The 21,991-nt window shown below is 35.8% G+C and overlaps 1 long non-coding RNA gene across 2 annotated transcripts in view; it reads left to right on the top strand.

The window, feature by feature from the left end:
- Positions 1–21,991, top strand: part of LOC103016067 (uncharacterized) — a 235,856-nt gene that overhangs the window by 136,348 nt on the left and 77,517 nt on the right. The window lies entirely within an intron of this gene.

The raw sequence follows: 21,991 nt of genomic DNA, 5'->3' as shown, positions 1-21,991 counted from the left end.
TGCTTTTGTTTGGGGTTGCTAGATGGACAACCAAGCCATTCACTGAGATATCCACACAGGAAGAAGATAGATTTGGGTAGAAGACAATGACTTTTAGATCTACTGAGTGTATATTATTTGTGGAAGATATGTCTGAAGAGAATGATGAGGCAAGAGAACATTTTGAGTTGTAAATGATGTTTTAATTCCTTCTCTTGGAATTAGTTGGTCTTCCCCTACCCGAGGCAGTTAGAGTATTCCATCTGCACTGCCACGGGAGAAGAGATGATCAATATAAAGCAGCTCAAAAGAATTAATTCTTGGGCTTGATTTCCATAACCCTAGGCCTTACCATAGAGAAAAGATTTAAAAAAAGAAAAACTCATCATGAAAAAAGATTAAAATATTTATTTTCTGCAAATTTCCTCCCCTCTCTAGACTAAAGATGAATTTTATGGGCTCCAGAAAGGGACCTCCTTTAATCAACTCCAGAGTCTGGAGATTTGGCAAATTACAGTGTTCCCTCACAACAAGCAAGGGCAAGAGCAATAGAAATCTTCTCCTTGTATGTCTAGGTAGACTTACCAGAGAAGGCATCACAGATTTTCCCACAGCTCTGAGTGGTTTGGGATCAAGAGAGTATTTTCCATGTACCCTAGAATGGCTGGTACATGGCTGAAAGTGAGCTGAAATTATGTCAAGGGAGTGGAGGTTGCAGCACTGATTTTTGTGGATTGCTGAGCAAAGTAAAACTAGGAGCAGAGACATCTCAGCAAATGACATTGTAGGTATGTAAACAGATTGTCTTCAAAGGCTTCTGTGTCCCCAGAATTTAAAACAAGACAAGGGAGAAAGCAGATTACTCCTTTAACTGATTGAAATTAAGTTTTTATTATCAGGTGAAATGAATTCTCAAAAGAGAAGTTCAATTATTGAAAAATAATTGAGTTCAATTATTGAAAAATAATTGAGTTCAATATTGAAAAATAAAGAAAATTCATTTATTGGATGTGGTGGCCTTGTAGACTAGAATTCATACCTGCTATATACAGTAGACAATTAGATATGCTCACCTGGGATGCAGTTGATAAAACTCATCTGGAGTTGTTGACTTGGAAGTCATCAATGTATCTGTGGTAGCTGAAAGCCTAGCAAGAATCAGATTACTTTGGTAATGTGGAGCAAGAGATAAAAAGGTTAATAGCAAAAATGTCTGAAAAACACGAAGATTCAAACAGGTGAAAGAAGATGGTCCCTTAAAGAATATCGAGGAAGCATTTCTTGAGAAGTCTCCTTTTAAAGGAATAGCCTAGACCTGAAGGTTTGATGTTGCTGACCTTGCATTTCAGTTCAAAAGGGCTGCCACCTAATGTGTCTAGGTTTCATGAGGAATATTATATATTGCTAAAATAAAATGTCTTTCTTGCCTTTCATTGTTTACATAATTAAGCTAAATGACTCCTGCAGTTCTCTGTTTTATATTAACTTTGACTTCAGGTAGAAAGGGGAATTTGAACGTTGGTACACATGAACATTTCAATGAGTTTTTGTTTTTAAAAAAATCAGGGTTTACCACCCCACCCCCAACCCACCGCCAAAACAAGGAACAAACACACAAAAAATAGCCTTCAAATAATGTGCATTAGATTATAGGCAGCTATGGTTCATCATGCACAGCTGTATTAGAGAGTAGCCTAAAAAATTAGAACTTAGTATGTTGATAATTCTTGAGTCTTTGTTAAAGTTTCAATTGTCTTAAAGTAACCCATAGTAATAAATTTCCTCTGGTGTGCATGCTAGTATTCTTGAGTACTTTAGAGATATAGACCCTTATTTAGGATGAAGCTGAAGAGGCTGCCAACACTTCATGTGTCAGCCTTGGTAAAAACTGATGTTCATGTGTTTCTGTCAGTTGTCATGTGGGATGGATTTCAGTTGCCATTATGAATATAAAAAGCTCACTATCCCATTACTAATTCCCATGAGTTATTTAGTCCTGTCTTTCTTTTTCTAAAGGTTAAACTCTTATCTTTCTGCTAAAATGTTAGATAATTAACATTCTCACTTACAAGGCTTCCATAACATCTGTAGATTATGCACCATTAATCAAGTTCCTCTGCAGGCATGATTGACTTTTGCAAAGAAACTTGGGGAATAAATCCTTTCTTTTTAGTAATAACTTTGTTGTTATTATGCTTAAAAAAGTCTCTTTCTGAGAAACTCAGTTTAGAGTAACAGTCTCTAGCTACTTAAAATGGGTATTATAAAACTATATAAGAGAAATAAGAGCAAATGACGTATTTTAGAATCTTTGAACTCTGACATTTCTTTGCATTAAAAACTTTAGAATTTATGATTTCCAAAGCATTGCATGTTTATAAAATCATTTGTATTGACATTTAACTTCTCCATTTTCAAATGATAGAAGCAAAAATTAAGGATATATACTTTATTAGCATTTTAACTTGAATTTAGAATTCACTTATATGAAAAAGACACATATAAAAAATCAGATTTTTAATATTCTAGAATTTCTGTGCCTGAATTATTTTGTCAAGAACACCTGCACAAGGCAAGTGCTGGACATTTATAGAAAATATGTCCTAGAAATGATTTGTTCATGGAAAAAAATCTGTTTTATATCTGTGATGTTTCCTTGACATTTTCCTTCTGCTACAGATTTCTTATAATGCCTCCTTGATCTGTCTGAGGAGATAGATTGTGGAAACTTTTTGGAAGCTGTAGAGATCTATTAAACATAGAAATAAAATCTCTTCTTTTCCATCATAAGACCTTATTTTCATTCACTTCCTTTTGTTCCCTTCTCCTTTCTTTTTCCTTTCCCTGAGTGGTAGAAAATACCAAAGTACTTAAAAAAAGCAAATATTAACATAAGATTCTTTTTTTTGGTTGGACAACAAAAAACACACATGAATTGGGTCAATAAAACTAAATATCAGTGTTCAATGCCAAGTATATTAATAAAATATCTTGGCCTAAATGGCTCTTTTTCTAAATTTTGAATATAAGAATGACTTTCACAAAAAAAAGATTGACAACCTTGACATAGAGGCATATAGTTTTTTAATCTCAGTAGTAGTCACAGAGATAGTTTTTTAGGGAGAGGGTCCAGAGTGTTGGAAGAGAGGAGTCATAATAAAAAGAAAACAGGGTAGTGCCAATAGATTTGGATTAGGTGTTCTGATACATTATAGAGTCTAGGTATCTTCTAAAAATCTTCAATTAATCAAGATCTTTGTATAAGACTAAGGTCTTGAAAAGGTGATACATAGAATAATTAGTCATCAAGTAACTTGTCTCTATTTATAAAAAAATTTGCTTATGAAAATCATTACATTTAGTGTTCACTTAAAGTTTAACCATTTAAACATCTTTATAAATTAGTTTGTATTAACCTCTATTTCTTCTTCTCTTTCTGGTGACCTTCTATTCATCTGTAAAGAGGCAAAGAAAATGTCTTCTCTGTGAAGGTCTTGGAACCCCTTTATTCAGAAACAATCCTTTTCATTGCTATGAACCTATGTAATTTGGAGGATAGCTTAAACAATTTGCATCTTACTTTCTTTGTTTATGTGTTTTGTTTCTCTATGTTAAATGTGGTATAGGCAAAGGCAAGGGCTATATTACAGCCATCATATTCCCTGAACTGAGCTCAGTGCCTGACATGAGCAGTCATACTTTAAAAACATATGTAAAAGTATAGAAATTTATATTCTTAGCGTTAGAAAAAAGAAGAGGCACAGTTAATATCTTGAGATTAGGAAATGCTAAACATAATGATGTCAGAGCAATTATTGAGGCTATCAAGTACCAATTTGTACCCAGATCTAATGACTGAGCACCTTTAAAGGTGCGTTGTATCAAGAGTTCAGCAGATATAGACACAAGTAATTCTACTTACATGTTGTTCTCATAACTTTGAATTTTAAATGTATATGTTCCTTTTATTCTTAAGTAAATTGGGAGCAAAGTTGACCAAAGAGATGGAAATTGTACTTCTATGGAGACTTTTAGTGTAAGCACACACAACTTCTTAGTTCTAGTCTCTCTCTCTCACTATGTATATATTCTTGTTTGGACAAGAATTTTTTCTGGCATATCTTTTCACTACTATATCCCCAATAATTAGAACGATGGCTGACACACTGATTATTGAGTAGGAACTCAGTAAATATTTGTGGATGGCTACACATTTCTGTATTACCAAGGTAGATCATACATGGAAACAGAAGACATGATCCTTGTTTAGCAGCTGGTGATACCTAGGTGACTAGATCACTTCTAATACACATTAGTCACTTTCACTAAACACCGTTTCTGCTAAAATTAGAAATATCTTCATTCTGTTCTCAGTCTAGTATTTAATAAAGATAAACTAATCACAAAACCCTGTGAGTAAAGCTGTGTTTGTCTCTATCCCCAAAGTCCAGAGGCCAAATTGATATGAACATTGGCCTATTTCCTCTAATAAATCAGTTTGAACATTGATTGTAATATAATAAAACATATTTTCTAAAAGATGCAATTATAAATATTGTCAACAAATAAGAAATAAAGTGTTTAATGAGGTGCCTGTAGAGCTTCCATGGCGAAAAGAATGCTTAGCTTTAAGAGCAATATACAAGATTTATGGATCTCCAATAATCTTAACATTTTAGAGTTGAAAATTTTAGAGTTTTATTTGTTCGAAAACTGTCTCTCCTACATGGAGGGCAAGCGGAGATCAAAGGAAAAAAGCAGACTATTCCAGATTGGTAGGTGGCAGTTTTAATAAGCAGGGGATCCTACAAGACTTGTTTTGGGGGGCCGCAAGATAAGATGATTTCTGCACCCGCCCACCAGAATCTTAAGAGTTTATGTAAAGCCTTAACTGAGTGTAGTCACATACACAGTCAAGAGGGTCTCAACAACACCTTACTGTCTCAAGGCTATGTCCTTGGAATAGTTCCCACTGTGAGAACAGTAGGTAGAGTGTACATTCCAAGGACAGGGGACGAGGTAAAGAAACTCTTACTGCCTGAGTTCAGCTCATGGGTCAACCAGTGGTCACATCCTCTTGATTACTTCCTCCAAGTTTAGAAAGTCATTATATCTGGGACCTTACATTTTTAAATGAAGGAGTGAGATGTAGAGCCTTTAGGACTAAGCAAGGCCATATAGGACAGTTCGTCCTTAGAAGAGAATCCATGACTCCTGGTTCCCCATTTAATGCCTGTTTCAGTACACCACTATTGTTCAATATACCACATAATTTAATGAAATCCACATCTATTCAAATGTTAAACTAATTTAACTATTATTACAAGGTAGAATGAAATGTCTTTAGTAACAGTCATCCATGCAAATCAGAGCAGGAAGGCAATGTTTTTCTTAATTGATAGAAAACCACATCCTCTGTATAATTCATATGTTATGAAGAGCTCCATCATGTGAAAATTTTGAGAACCTCAGTGTAGATAATCCCAGATTTCATGAGCCCTTGGCATTATGATAGGCCAAGGTTTTCCTTGAGTTGCCCCAATTTCTCTGGCTCTTCAATTGAACTTTTGTTTGTCCATTAAACAAAAATAATAATAATGGTAATCTATTTCAAAATCTGTTTCTAAAAGCTATTTTGTACCACCTTTCACTGACTGGAAGACTATGTTTGGGAGACTGATGTGAACTGTTATCTTTGGATGTTGTAGATAATTCCTTAAAGTACTCAGTGTTTGAAAAATGGTATGTGAATCAATAAATAATTAAAATAATGATGATGATGATGACAGAGGAAATTTTGGGGGGAAATTATTTCAAACTGAATCATTGAATTAGTCTTTCAACATTTCAAGGCATCAACCAGAAAGGCAAACAATGGAACATATACAAATTAATATCTTGGTCAGGTGGAGAAGTTTAAAAAATCCTTTAATAGAACTGAAAGTGTAGCTATTGATTTCTTAGGAGATAGGATTGTTAAAGGCTGAATTGCTTCTATGATTAAATCACAAGCTTCAGCTCTGGCATCAGTGTTCCCTTCAGTCAAAATCACAAAGGATATCTGCAGATCCCTAGAGCTGTTTCTCTGAGTAAACTAGTAAAACATAAATATTTCCCTGAGGGGTTTTGATCCAGTGCTAGATTAGCTGCTTGAAGTTGATCATTTCAGTTTTTCTTAGAGAGATCTATAGAAGCTAGTTACCTACTTGACTTGCCCTTCTGTATCTGAGAATTAAAATGGATAACAGTTGAAACCTCTGCATTTACTTAGTGCACTTCAGGGCAAGATGGAAATGCAGGTTCCTAATGTTCAGCCTTTTATGTTTCTAGCTTCTGGGTTAGATATTATTGCTTTTGGTGCTTGAAAATATTATATTCTAGAAAGGGAAGTTAGGTATTTGAGTTCAGAATTCATCACCAACCACCCTTTAATCTCATGAGTAAAATAAACCACCATTAAAAAAATAATCTTATGAAACAAATTATACTTACACCTAATCTAAAACCCCAACGCAGGTTGCAATAATAAAATGATTGAGTGGGACGAGTGGGGTGGAAGAGCAGGTAATATTTTAATCAAATAAGTTTATTGGATGATCTAAACTTGGTTATTTACAAACCCAATCATTGCCTTATTTTCTCCAATCATTGCCTTCAACCATCTTTCATTGATTATCCTTTTTCTGACCCATAATAACATCTTGGGAGATCCCAAGGTTTTCCCATCATTTTCTGTTATTAAAAAGTGCATTGTAGTTTTGTCCAATTTAAAACTTGAATTTCATCATTGTCTCTCTTCCCAATGCTGGCCAAGGAGCATTGCATTTCTAGGACTTCACCCCTTCGCCCTTCAGGCTGAATCTGATTACCCCATTGATAGTGGTGGGAGGAGGTGTTGCAGAAACAGGCAATAATCTTTTAAACTCACTGGTACGTGTCCCTGCTCTGAATATTTATGTACATAACAATGGCCAGATGTGGATGCCCTCCATCTGGCAGGCATCAAATGCTGCTCTTCCAGACACAAGTGTGATTCTTTGGGACCCCTGAGATGTTCCTTTCCATCTCACAATCCCAGAGGTGGGAGATTCACTGGCTCTAATTCCTTTATTCACCTTTCCTTTATTCTCTCTACCTTCAAAAGTTCCAGCCTTTTTCTCAGTCTCTCTGCTCTTTGTGGTCAGCCCTTACTGGTTGGGGACCAGGGAGATGACTCAAACCTGGGTACCTTCTCTAATGTCTACTTGATTCATAGAAATCTGCTACATTCTCACCACCCCAAACCATGAAAATGCAAGCTGCTCCATTGTTCCTGTCTCTTCACATTGTCTTTTCTAGGCAGTTCTCTTTTCTGCCAGCTCATGTAGGCCCCAGAAGATTAGTGAGCTCATGGCATCGACTGACTTTCATCCAAGAAATGTAATGCCAATCTCCTCTCCTGGAAAGTTACTCCTTACTTGGCTGTTGGGTAGAGTGAACATATATTTCATTGTCCAAACCAGGTCACTTTTGAGAATGCAAGAGGTTAGAGTCATGAACCAGGACTTTCCTAGGCAATTCTAGAGATGTATTACCCTATTAATGGGAGAGTAGAGAGTATTCTGTCGGTAGGGCTCCCCCTTGTGAGTAGAGCAAGCCACAGTGCTCTCTCCCTAGGACAAAGCCTCAAGACTAAAGCGACTCTCCTCCCTTTCTCCCACTAGCATTTGGTTTATTTTGGGGGAAGGGATAGGGCAGTGGAAGTTATTGGCGTGGGTAACAAAGTAGGTTTGGCTACAGTCAAGGTGTCTGGCCCCAGGTATTTGTGCTTCAGTTTAGAATATTAGGTATTTGATGTCCTTTTGTTCTTAGTTTTCAATGCTTCCTATCAGTTATAGGGCAAGAGGAAAACAAGCTGTTCAACTTCAACTTAAATGCAGAAATTTAATTGTAAAAATCAGATATTTAAGGAATCATGGTTTTCATATAGGATTAAAGTAACTCATATAACTTATTTTCAACTATGTGGTAAAGGGTGTGGTTTTCCAGAAAAAAAATAAAAACACGCTAACACTCCAAAGACTATTGCCTTCTTAATAATTTTCATTCTACAAATATGTCATCTATCTCCTGTATCACTGATTTCTCCCTCTTTACAGGGCAATTCTCCTCAACCTACATGTATGCTATAATACGTTATCTTTCACTTTACCAAAAACTCAGTCTGTTTTGATTCCACCTTCTGTGCTTGTGACTATGTAATTTCTCTGTTCCGTTTCATTACATAATTTCTCAAAATAAGTATTTATATATGTTTTCAAACTTACTTTTCAATTTTTGTCTCAACTTTCCAAGCTTTCCTCCCTCTTCTATCCTCAGTTGCTCTTGTCATAGTTACCAGTGGCTAAATCCAGTGTTCACTTCAATTCCTCATCATGACCTCAGCAGAATTCCATAATGTGGCCTTCCCTTCTCAATACATTCCTCCATTTGTGGTCTGAGACATAAACACTGGTGGTTTTCTTTTTACTTCAACTGTGACCCATTTCAAACTTCTTTGGGAACTTTCCCTTTTCCAAATGTTCAATCTACAGAGTAAGGCAGGGCTCATTCCTGAGCTCTCTGCTTTCCTTTCATATACTGTTTTATTAGGTGATCCAGTCCTGTAACTTAAGATATAATCTATATATAGGTGATTTTCAAATATATGTTTCTAGCCATGATCCCTCCAGACTTGTACAGCCAATGGTCTTGTCAATTTCTCCACTCTTAACCATCTTAAACATTTTATTTAAGACAGAGTTCTTGATCAATTTCCACTTCACTCTATATTCCTCAGATCAAGTAAATGAAATCACAAGCATCCAAGCAAAAATCTTAAGAGTTAATCTTGATTCTTCTCCTCCAATATCCTGTCTAATCCGTCAGCATAGTCCTATAACTTTTATTCCAAAGTTTATAATAAACGTGTCCACATAACTGCTATCTTGAATGCTAGCATCGTAATCCAGATACTACAGGCTATCTTCAGATGGGTTATATCCTGATATTGCTAATCATATTAATAGGATCAGAGTCATTTTCAGAAGTAAAAAGTTCTAAGCAATTCGTTTTCTCTGATATCACAATGTGGATAATTTGAGGCTCTTTAGGATGACTTTTATTTTAACTTCTTATTTTCCACAAATTTCTAAAACATATTTCTTCTTTACTCTGGGGAAGGAAGAAAACAAAGCCTGTATGCAAAATTCCAAAACTCCCCAGATCCAGGTTTGAGACTTGAAATCCTTTAAAAATAGTTTACTCTCATTTATGCTTCATTATATTAGTCATACTTTATCTTATTTATACTATTAAAAGTCTCTTGGAGGCTAAGGATATAATGTGCTTACTTAGTACTTTTATTAAAATAATTATACATTTTTACTTTCACTCTGACTGAAGTGGAGAGGCATGGGTTAGGGGACAAGGCTTCTAAAACACAATATGTACAAGATGTGAGCCAAAGGTGAATATGTATAATGGACATTGTGGTTCTTCCCCCATATCCATTCTTCTGTCTCTGGGTAATTCCCCATATAACTTCTGAGAAGCCTAAGTGTTTTGGAGGAAATTGGCTTTATCTCTGGATCTGGGGTTAGGTCATATGGCTCAAACCTAAGCCCATTAGAATAAACCCATCCCTTAGCCATAGATTCATGAGTGGATATGTGATTCAATTTGAGCTAAAAAGACATGAGAAAAGATTTTTGAGAGACTTCTGGGACACGAACTATGTCTTCTGAGAGAACTTCCAAAAGTACCTCTGTTTCTATGGGCTTAGATTAGGAAGCAGGTAGTCCTGAGAGTTGATGGTGTCTATCTTTTGTTGGGTAAGTCAGCCTCAGGGTGAAACAGAAATTTAAAGAGGCAAATCCATTATACAGAAAGATCATCCTGCTGTGGAATTAAGTCACTTCTGAGGCCTCCCTATACTTTTGGACCTTCTGAGCAGGAAAACCAATGGATCTCATTTTATTGTTTAAGCCAGTTTCAGCTGTGTTTCCTGTTGGTTCCATTTGAATACCTCCTAAGAAGCACAGTGATTTAGAAGAAAGAGTAGATAGCTCTGCTTCTTTTAGTGTTTTTAAAAACCTGAGAAATGAACATTTTTGCTCTTAAAAGAAACAAAAGCAGAAAAGAAGTGGAGAAACCTGATAATTTTATAACCCCTTTTGAGTTGGAATGTTTTCACCTTAGCCTCAATATTGTGTGAAAAATAAGCATCAGGAAATCTGTGTTCATATGTTAGTACACACATCATTATACAACATAGTAACTGTTTTCCCCTTAGTTGTTGAGATATCTTACTTTTGGATTTGTTTCACCATTGAATGGGCAATCCAGAAAACTGATCACAAGGTGAAAACAAACCATAATCAAAAGAAAGCAATTCCCAATGAAACAAGAGATTTTAAACTGAAGTCAAAAGGATATTTTCATTTTAACAATACGATAAAAAGAATGAGATTACTGAAAGCACAGGGTAATCAACTTCCCCACTTACTTGGCTTGTTTTAGGGGTGAGATGTCTCCAGATCCATTAAAAGTAAACATTACTACTGCTTTCCTCACCTCAACACTCCTTATCCTCCAATCTGTTTGAACTTTATATCCTTTTGGGCAAAAAACCTAAATCATATTAATACTCATTTTCTCCATGATAGTATACATTTTAATCTTTGAGCCATTCAGAATTCAAAAAAATATTTCAATAAGAAAATTGATTCTTGCAATCAAATATTTGGGTTTTCAAAACTATTAACCTTATTTTGATTTTAAGAACCCATTCTGACAGTCAAAAATCTAAGATTCAACACTTTGTCTTCCCAGTCTGACTCTCCTTTAAGTTAATAAATCTCAGTCTCAAGGTCCAATTTTAACTATGGAAGACCCACAGTAAAAGGCATTACTGGGAATAAAAATCCCCCAAAACAAACAAACAAAAAACTTTGGGTTGCTATTTCAAAATGTTATCCTACTGTGAATATTAAATTTACATAAACCAGAGGTTTCATGTGCCTTCCCTTTCCTTCTCAGTGGGTGCTTCTCTTAATTTGCTAGGTATTTAGAAGTTTAAGTTTAAATGTCTCTTCATATGTCCTCTGCAAATTGCTTCTCTGTGGTTATGGGTCTTTCCAATGCTCTTTGGGGCTGCTTGTTGGTGTTGTTGATTATCATAGTACTTGCAAACCATAGTTCTCTTAGTAGACTAATGGCTTTTCTTTGATAAGGTCTTGGAGTGAATGGAAGGAGCACATCTCTCTTTTTTGCACTCTGTCATTCAGTCTCCAAAAGGCTTATACAGCAAACTGCAGGTATACGCAGTCAGGGAAGTGTCATAAGGAAATTACAACATAGGAGAGAAAAAAATTAAAGTTCTAGCCAGTTGGGACTACCCTTTGAACCTGCTATTCAAGTTCAAATATTGATACATCTTTTACACATACATCTTAATTTGGAGGGGCACTGCCATGGTTACTCCCTCCTTTCCTGACCTCAGGTTTGTTGTTTATGTTCTTTATCTACCCTTTAAATTTCTCTGTTGACCTCATCTCCCTCTTGAAAAGGCTAACTTCCTCTACAGGTTGAGCTGTTACCCATTATATCCTTTCTGAGTCCTACAGTCTCGACAGGGCTTCCAGATTTGGCTAGGTGGGCATGTATGTTTGCAACTACCTAGTCTCCCTGGCCCCAGTCCCATGAAAGAGGGTTAAAGTGAATCACAATTTTATGTTCTTTTCCCCCATTCACACTGGTGTTCTCACTGTTAGAGGACCTGTTAAGAAAACTCATCTTAGAAGCACAAGCTTTTTTTTCCCCCTTAAATATAGCATAATATAAACCTCTATTGAGGAAAGAATATTTCTTCTATTAGCCATGCTGTTGCTGCCAGTGGGTCTGCAGTATTGTACAATGGAGCACTTGGAGTCTGGCATCGGCACAAAGAAACACAGTAGCTTTTAATGGTTGCTTTCTCTGTTGGATGGGGAATAGCATGAGTCTTGAATTAATTCCTGGGATTCATATTTTCCTCTGACATGCAGGGTGGGGTTGCAGATTTCTGTCACCACATCTACTTGGGGGTTCCTTTAAAGTCAAGCCAAAAGTTCATTAAATTTAAAAAATTTCCTTGATTTTGTTTCAACTTAAAAAGGTTTTGACCTTAGGCATGTTATATATCAATAACACCAAGCTTGGTTTTATAATTTAGCAAATGGCAATTATACAAGTTGTAGTTCTTCAGATATTGGGAAACTTTTAGCATATCACATTTTGTTTGTACCTCTAACATAATCTTTACCACATTCTGCCTTGTATTGTAATCACATAATTAGTCATGTATTAAGGATCTTCTTTAACAAGGCAATATTCTGCTAGGCACTGTGGGGGAATAGAAAAATACGCATACACATGAATTTTTCTCTCTTCCACTAGGTGGTGATATCCTTGAAAGAAGGGCCTTATTAATTATTATACCTCCTATAACATGTAGCAGTGCTTTGTTCAAAGTAATTTAGAGATTAGCCACAAGAACAGAGGATGAGAAAACTATTTTCACAAAATTTACAAGGCTATTACCGAAGTATATATAATACACTGACCTTTCTCTCAAAATGATCAGAGAATAGTTCAGATCTTTGACTCCTATGGTCTAATCATAGACCTCGACATTTTAACCAGGAATAGAGATTAGTGTGGCTTTTTCATCATGGCTTGTTCATTGTAATCAAGTTGCTGGGTCATTATTTCTGATCAATCAGAATTATCGCCTCCCATGACCTACAGGTGAAGGTTATTTTCTTTAAAAGAAGTGCTTATAATTTTTTAGTGTGTTTTGTCCCTTTTTCTTTGTCTGGTATGATATTTTTCAGACTGTGGGTGCTTAACAAATGTTAAATGATAATTCTTTATTGACCTGAATGGGTTTGGGGTACGTTCAAAATTTTCAAGGAAGCATTTTAAATGTTTTGTGATCTTTAGGATTTTAAAATAGAATTATGATGACCTTTCCAAAGCAAGAAAGCAGAAACTTGCTCCAATCTGAAGGCCAAGCAGTTAAAACTGATATGATTGGTCTCTTTTGGCTCATTAATTGCATCTAAGTGGGTACAGAGAACTGAAGCTTTTGTTAAATAATTGACACACTGTTAATTCCAATTTGTAATATGATCTGGGCATGGTATAATAATAAAGCACAAAATGGTCTCCACGGCATAAAGTGGAGGGGAGAGTCAGATAAATGCTGCCTAGAGACCAAACTAGATAACTCAGGTTCTCTCCATATCCTCTGTGTGGGTGTTGATGCCAATTATGATGCTTATAAGCTTATGGTGGCTTTATCACTGCCAAGACCACAGGAAAATGGCCTTATAAGTAGCCATGTACCACTTGTATTTCCAATTACTGCTGGAAAAAGTTACAAAAAATGTAGCTATTTGACAGTTCTGGAGGTCAGAAGTCAAAAATGAGTCTTAATGGGCTAAAATCAAAGTATCAGTGGAGTCTCTAAGGAAGAGACCATTTCCTTGCTTTTTTTTCCAGTTTCTTGAGGCCGGTACATTCTTTGACTCATGATCCCATTCTTCTATCTTCAAAGCCAGTGGTGTAGCATCTTTGAATCTTTCTCCTGCTTTGACATTCCTGTTTCCCTCTTGCAAGGACTCTTATGATTACATTGGGCCCACCTGGATAATCCAGGATAGTCTTCCCATGTCAAGGGCCTCAACTTACACCTGCAAAGGCAAAATTCGTTTTGGCATACAAGGTAATAATTCACAGGTTTCGAGGATTAGGATGTGGACATCTTTGGGGGGGACCATTATTTTGCCTACCACATGCTAAAAGTAAAATTTTAAAGGATAATTTTATATTTTGATGATATTTTCAAGGTATAAGAAAAGAATATTGTTTCTATATCAAAACAATAAAATTAAAAAAAATTTATTCATGTTAGTGCTAGGTATTTACTGAAGATTTTCTTATCTTCTATTACATTACCTAGATAATGAACTTATAATGTCTACCTCATAAGATTCTTTGGAAAGCCTTATGTTGCTTTTTGTATCAACACCTAGTGTGGTCATTTCTTGACTTCAAATTCATTAACTACCTACTCAGGGAGGGTTGAAGCTTTAACTGTTAATTCTCAGTCAGTACACTCTTTGATAAGTACTTGGGCTGGTCATTAAATGCAACTCAAGATAGCATTTGGAATGTCCTTGATGTGGCCCCCAGAAGAAGGACGCACAGATATTCTACTGTGTGCTAACTCTATCTCCTAGAATAAGACAGACAAGGGAAAAATAATATTCCATTTGGCTAATTCCACTACTTACTGGAAAGTTCAGGCTTCAAAGGTTTCATCAGAAAGAATTACAAAGCTAAGTGCTTAATATCAGAGAGTATTAGGTCTATGATCTCACTGGTTGGTGACTGGACATTAATCAAATTAATGTCTTCAATTAAATAGACTTGAAAAAATAGAACAAATGAGAGCCAATAGGTATTTTAGTCAGTTAATAAATAGACCGCTGTTATATCCAGAAGAAAATGGATGAAAATTGAATTCAACATGATAAAATATTGTTAGTTTTAACCTTAAGACAGATTGGCAAGTACTTGCTGTCAAAAATTTGTTTACACCTAATTTTTCTCCTCTTGATTTTGCTATGTAAATAAGCGAATTCTATGTCCTCTGCATTCTGTTGGAGTTTATCTGAAATCGTGATCTAATACTGTAATTTTATTGTCATTTGATATTGAGTTATCAGAATTTATTTGGAAATATGTATCCTTTGGGTGGCTGCCTTAAATATTCTTTAATCTAGAAGTTTATTATTTTAATATTTTGGCTGGTGGTGATAAAATAGGCTACAATTGGAGAAACTATATGTACTGTCATTTCTAATTTTAATAAAGCATAAAATTATATGTTTTTGGAGATTTGATTTAGTATTTCTTGAAAGGGTTAGTATTAAATGAAAGTTTTATTTTGTAACCCCATTGGTTATATAAAATTACAAATTTTTTTAACATTGAATACATTTGTGTAAATGTGCCATCAAATAGCTAATAAGGTATAAAAAAAACATTAGCCTTTCTTCAGAAAGATATCTAAGCTGATGAACTATAAAATTTTGAGTTCTTCTGAGTGTCACTTGGAGTTCTGGGGGATGTCTCTTCTTTGAATTCAGAAATCATAAATTGAATATCTTGATATACTTGAGTAAGCGGGAAATGAGCACTGCTTTTGCAATTGACTCATAGACGTGATCCTAAGCAGGAGGGCAAGGATGAAGAGGGTAAGAATGAATAATAAATGTATTTGAAAATGAGATTTAACATGTAGAGAGTACCAAAATTTTTCCAGTACTCTAAAGAATCACAGTTTCTTTTTATTTTACCATGCTTCTTAAAGAATAGAATATGTGACTGATAGATTATTTCATCCTTACTTATTCTATCCTACAATAAAAATAAAGTGTTTAGAAATATTTCTTATTGTAATAATATGCCCAAAGCCTCTTCGTTTTACAGATCCTATGTAGGAAACATATTTTTCTCTTTCTTCCAGTAATATTTGTAGTTAATATATTTAAAAAAATTTTTTTTGTAGGAATTTGCTTTGCTAACTTGACATTGGGGTTATTTCAATCACAAACAAGTGAAAATGGAATCTGAAGTATATTTTATGGGGTGAAAAATTTCATCACAACTTCAGTTCCTTTTTTAGGCTTAAATTTTGCTTTCATTTTTTTTTTTTCTTTAAGGTTTCTAAAGAATTCCAGCCTCCCTACTGTTGCTTCTTACATAGATTCATGTTGAATATGTATTTCCCAGCATCTAGAGATGCTGATTCAGTGTAGTTGGTGACAGGTGTCTCAATGACAAAGGCAGGAAGCCTTTAAAATCTTCAGTTTGGGAGTGTCAGGATGGGTATGACATAGGCCCATGCTGACAATCTAAAATGAAGGCTCTTGGCATAATTGCTTTTCATTCAAAAGTTAAGAAATGCAGCTGCGTCCTCTTCACCTCCAATTCTTGCAATCTCCATGCATGGAATGGAGAATTTCCTCCTTCATTTCTGAATTTCCATTCCTTCCTTCTCTAAAGTAACTAAAGATCAATGAACTTAGTGCTACTCTGGTTCTTACTAAACTTAGCCTGGCCAAAATAATCCATTTAGCTGGAAAATAAATCCAATATAAGGAGAAAGAGTCTGTGTTCTTATTTATAAAGGAGCAAATATCTCTCTTCCTTCCAGTGACCGGGGCACACAGCCACTGCAGCACAACCTCAGGCAAAATAGAAAAAGAAAGGAGAAAGTACTGCCTTTCTCCAGAAATGACTCACAATATTTATTCAGATGACAAGATGAATAAATTATCTGAAGATTTATAGGATCTATTAACTCTTTTGCATGAGTTGTAGGTTAATTGCCCTATAAGAATATGTTCATCCATGAATTGCTCTTAGCTGTGTGTGGCAAACTGTGTAGATAACACCCATATGTTAATCATTTTTAGAAATAAATCTGACAAGAAAAACAATAGTCTCCAATGGGTTAAAAATCAAAGTATAATTAATATAATCCTGTATTTCTGCACATAGATTAATTACTTACATGTTTTCTGCCTGAATTTAACTACACATATATACAACTCTTCATAATTTGCTAAGGAAGCTTTTGTCACGATGACTTCCTATGCAGCACTTTGAATTGTTGAATAAAGGCTCTCCATAAATGAGAATCATTATAACTTTAGGGCTTCTGGATAATTTGAATCGGTTTTACAATACACAGTTGGGTAGTAAAAAAGGAGCCACTGATGGCCACAGGAACAGCCTTGACAATTGTCAGCTTATCATACATCCAGTACAGTACCTCTGAATTTGATCGCTGTCAAGAACAAATCATAGGTAAATGGATACCAGTTCTGATAATGAAGCAGACTAAAATGGTTCAAGACCTTCTTACTAAATTTAAGGGAAGGCAGCATCAGAGCCAAATAGCTATTGCCCAACCAACATTTTTCTTTTTGATTACACTGTGGTAAGGCCTCTGAGAGACAGGTAGGTTTAGGAATGTGTGGAAGCTAGTGGTGAGGTTAGCGTACAAATATGTATAAAAGGAAAAAGTATCCTCATGTGGGCATTTTTAGAGTCAAACATAGGATAATTAGAAATATATAGCTATTTAAGTCACCATTATCATTAACTATATGTGGGTGGGTTCAAATTATTAGCTTCTACTGAAAGAAAAGTTCTTGTCTTTTGAGCAGCACATTATGTTTTGTGTTCTATGAAGCAAAAATTCCAGTGTAATTCTTGAATGTTATTTTCAGGTTTTTCTTCCCCTCCCTCCCTTCCTTCCTTCCTCTCTTTTCCTCCCTCTCTTCCTCCCTTCTTCCCTCCCTCCCTTCCTTCCTCCCTTCCTCTCTCCCTCCCTCTCTCCTTCCCTCCTTGCTTCTTTTAATTTTTTTCTTTTATTTGTGACTGGCATATATGATACATTAAGCACTAAAGCCTGTAACTACAAAAAACATGCAGATGGGACTTTTTATTTAAGTAGCATATACAGATTTTGATTTAGTAGAAGCAGAAAATTAACATTGTACTTCTGTGATTGTGAACTAAAAAGGTCCTTGAAAAGGCCCTTGAAGATTTAGTACAAGCTCTCCTCTTGGCACATATATTATCCTGTTTAAAGATTGTGAAATTCTTTAATCACTTTCATTAAAATGTTACAATATCGTTCAAAATGAATGAAGCCATAGGTTGCTTAGTTAGTTTACTCAGACAGACAAACTTCTGTATATTTCAGAGGGCAAGTCTACAGGTTCGCATTTTCCCTGTGTTTTCTACATACTCTTCAAAGTATGGATTCTGTTGGACTACGGCATTTGAGGAATGCTTTTGTACCCTGTGTTTTTTCAGTGTACCAGCTGCGGAGTGATTAGTGAATCATTTTAGGACATTACATACAAATTGCTAAAATGATTAAGGCTCTTTCCTCTCCTATACTCAATCTCTTAACCCATCATTTTCCACTTTCACAATTTAAACGCAGATTATCCAAATTTTAATTCACTAACATGCTCATTTAGCTGAAGATCAAATTTTGTTTCTGAGACATTTACATTGGTTTTCCCTGATCTCTTACAACTGAAAAGGCAGACTACCATTCTTGGCCAAATGGATGGAAAGAGAGGAGAAGGGAGACGAGGAGGGGGGAGGAGAGGAGGAGAAGGACAGAGATTTGCTTATTCTTTGACTGCTTTGGGGCTAAATTGTCCATCTCACCAAGAACCTCACTGAAACCTAATCACATGAAGGCACTGATGGCTTTCTCCTCCACCAAGGGTAGACTTCGCAGCATCCGTACACTAAGTAACATTCCAGACAGATGGAGACAATATGTACTTTTTTTTTTTTTGATTTTTCATCATTCTTATTTATTTATTTATTTATGGCTGTGTTGGGTCTTCGTTTCTGTGCGAAGGCTTTCTCTAGTTGCGGCAAGCGGGGGCCACTCTTCATCGCGGTGCGTGGGCCTCTCATTATCGCGGCCTCTCTTGTTGCGGAGCACACGCTCCAGACGCGCAGGCTCAGTAGTTGTGGCTCACGGGCCTAGTTGCTCTGCAGCATGTGGGATCTTCCCAGACCAGGGCTCGAACCCGTGTCCCCTGCATTGGCAGGCAGATTCTCAACCACTGCGCCACCAGGGAAGCCCCAATATGTACTTTTATTTATTTTTATTTTTTAACATTTTTATTGGAGTATAATTGCTTTACAATGGTGTGTTAGTTTCTGCTTTATAACAAAGTGAATCAGTTATACATTTACATATATCCCCATATCTCTTCCCTCTTGCGTCTCCCTCCCACCCTCCCTATCCCACCCCTATAGGTGGTCACAAAGCACCGAGCTGATCACCCTGTGCTATGCAGCTGCTTCCCACTAGCTATCTATTTTACATTTGGTAGTATGTATATGTCCATGCCACTCTCTCACTTCGTTCCAGCTTACCCTTCCCTCTCCCCGTGTCCTCAAGTCCATTCTCTGCATCTGCATCTTTATTCCTGTCCTGCCCCTAGGTTCTTCAGAACCTTTTTTTTTTTTCACTTCCATATATATGTGTTAGCATACAGTATTTGTTTTTCTCTTTCTGACTTACTTCACTCTGTATGTACAGACTCTAGGTCCATCCACCTCACTACTAATAACTCAATTTCGTTTCTTTTTATGGGTGAGTAATATTCCATTGTATATATGTGCCACATCTTCTTTATCCATTCATCTGTTGATGGACACTTAGGTTGCTTCCAGGTCTTGGTCCTGGCTATTGTAGATAGTTCTGCAATGAACATTGTGGTACATGACTCATTTTTAATTATGGTTTTCTCAGGGTATATGACCAGTACTGGGATTGCTGGGTCATATGGTAGTTCTATTTTAAGCTTTTTAAGGAACCTCCATACTGTTCTGCATAGTGGCTGTATCAATTTACATTCCCACCAACGGTGCGAGAGGGTTCCCTTTTCTCCACACCCTCTCCAGCATTTATTGTTTGTAGATTTTTTGATGAGGGACATTCTGACTGGTGTGCGGTGATACCTCATTGTAGTTTTGATTAGCATTTCTCTAATGATTAGTGATGTTGAGCATCCTTTCATGTATTTGTTGGAAATCTGTATATCTTCTTTGGAGAAATGTCTATATCGGTGGTCTCCTATTTTTGGATTGGGTTGATTGTTTTTTTTGATATTGAGCTGCATGAGCTGCTTGTAAATTTTGGAGATTAATCCTTTGTAAGTTGCTTTATTTGCAAATATTTTCTCCCATTCTGAGGGTTGTCTTTTCATCTTGTTTATGTTTTCCTTTGTTGTGCAAAAGCTTTTACATTTCATTAGGTCCCATTTGTTTATTTTTGTTTTTATTTCCATTTCTCTAGGAGGCGGGTCAAAAAAGGATCTTGCTGTGATTTATGTCATAGAGTGTTCTCCCTATGTTTTCCTCTAAGAGTTTTATAATGTCTGGCCTTACATTTAGGCCTTAATCAATTTTGAATTTATTTTTGTGTATGGTGTTAGGGAGTGTTCTAATTTCATTCTTTTACATGTAGCTATCCAGTTTTCCCAGCACCACTTATTGAAGGGACTGTCTTTTCTCCATTGTATACTCTTTCCTCCTTTATCAAAGATAAGGTGACCATATGTGCGTGGGTTTATCTCTGAGCTTTCTGTCCTGTTCCATTGATCTATATTTCTGTTTTTGTGCCTGTACTATACTGTCTTGATTACTGTAGCTTTGTAGTATACTCTGAAGTCGGGGATCCTGATTCCTCCAACTCTGTTTATCTTTCTCAAGATTACTTTGGCTATTCAGGGTCTTTTGTGTTTCCATACAAATTGTGAAATTTTTTGTTCTTATTCTATGAAAATGCCATTGGTAGTTTGATAGGGATTGCATTGAATCTGTAGATTGCTTTGGGTAGTATAGTCATTTTCACAATGTTGATTCTTCCAATCCAAGAACATGGTATATCTCTCCATCTGTTTGTATCATCTTTAATTTCTTTCATCAGTGTCTTATAGTTTTCTGCATACAGGTCTTTTGTCTCCTTAGGTAGGTTTATTCCTAGGTTTTTTATTATTTTTGTTGCAATGGTAAATGGGAGTGTTACCCTAATTTCTCTTTCAGATTTTTCATCATTAGTGTATAGGAATGCAAGAGATTGCTGTGCATTAATTTTGTATCCTGCTATTTTACCAAATTCACTGAATAGTTCTAGTAGTTTTCTGGTAACCTCTTTAGGATTCTCTATGTATAGGATCATGTCATCTGCAAACAGTGACAGCTTTACTTCTTCTTTTCCAATTTGGATTACTTTTATATCTTTTTCTTTTCTGATTGCTGTGGCTAAAACTTCCAAAACTATGTTGAATAATAGTGGTGAGAGTAGACAACCTTGCCTTGTTCCTGATCTTAGAGGAAATGGTTTCAGTTTTTCACCATTGAGAACAATGTTGGCTGTGGGTTTGTCATATATGGCCTTTATTATGTTGAGGTAAGTTCCCTCTATGCTTACTTTCTGGAGGGTTTTTAGCATAAATGTGTGTTGAATTTTGACAAAAGCTGTTTCTGCATCTATTGAGATGATCATATGGCTTTTCTCCTTCAATTTGTTAATATGGCTTATCATATTGATTGTTTTGCATATATTGAAGAATCCTTGCATTCCTGGGATAAACCCCACTTGATCATGGTATATGATCCTTTTAATGTGCTGTTGGATTCTGTTTGCTAGTATTTTGTTGAGAATTTTTGCATCTATGTTCATCAGTGATATTGGCCTGTAGTTTTCTTTCTTTGTGACATCTTTGTCTGGTTTTGGTATCAGGGTGATGGTGGCCTCGTAGAATGAGTTTGGGAGTGTTCCTCCCTCTGCAATATTTTGGAAGAGTTTGAGAAGGATAGGTGTTAGCTCTTCTCTAAATGTTTGATAGAATTCACCTGTGAAGCCATCTGGTCCTGGGCTTTTGTTTGTGGGAAGATTTTTAATCACAGTCTCAATTTCAGTGCTTGTGACTAGTCTGTTTATATTTTCTTTTCTTCCTTATTCAGTATCGGAAGGTTGTGCTTTTCTAAGAATTTGTCCATTTCTTCCAGATTGTCTGTTTTATTGGCATAGAGTTGCTTGTAGGAATCTCTCCTGATCCTTTGTATTTCTGTGGTGTCAGTTGTTACTTCTCCGTTTTCATTTCGAATTGTAATGATTTGAGTCTTCTCCCTTTTTTTCTTGATGAGTCTGGCTAATGGTTTCTCAATTTTGTTAATCTTCTCAATGAACCAGCTTTTAGTTTTATTGATCTTTGCTATTGTTTCCTTCATTTCTTTTTCATTTATTTCTGCTCTGATCTTTATGATTTCTTTCCTTCTGCTAAATTTGGGGTTTCTTTGTTCTTCTTTCTCTAATTGCTTTAGGTGT

Source organism: Balaenoptera acutorostrata, chromosome 4 (assembly GCF_949987535.1).
Source record: "Balaenoptera acutorostrata chromosome 4, mBalAcu1.1, whole genome shotgun sequence".
NCBI lineage: Eukaryota > Metazoa > Chordata > Mammalia > Artiodactyla > Balaenopteridae > Balaenoptera > Balaenoptera acutorostrata.
Note: the sequence above shows the minus strand (reverse complement) of the source record. Positions and strands in the feature narration are given on the sequence as shown.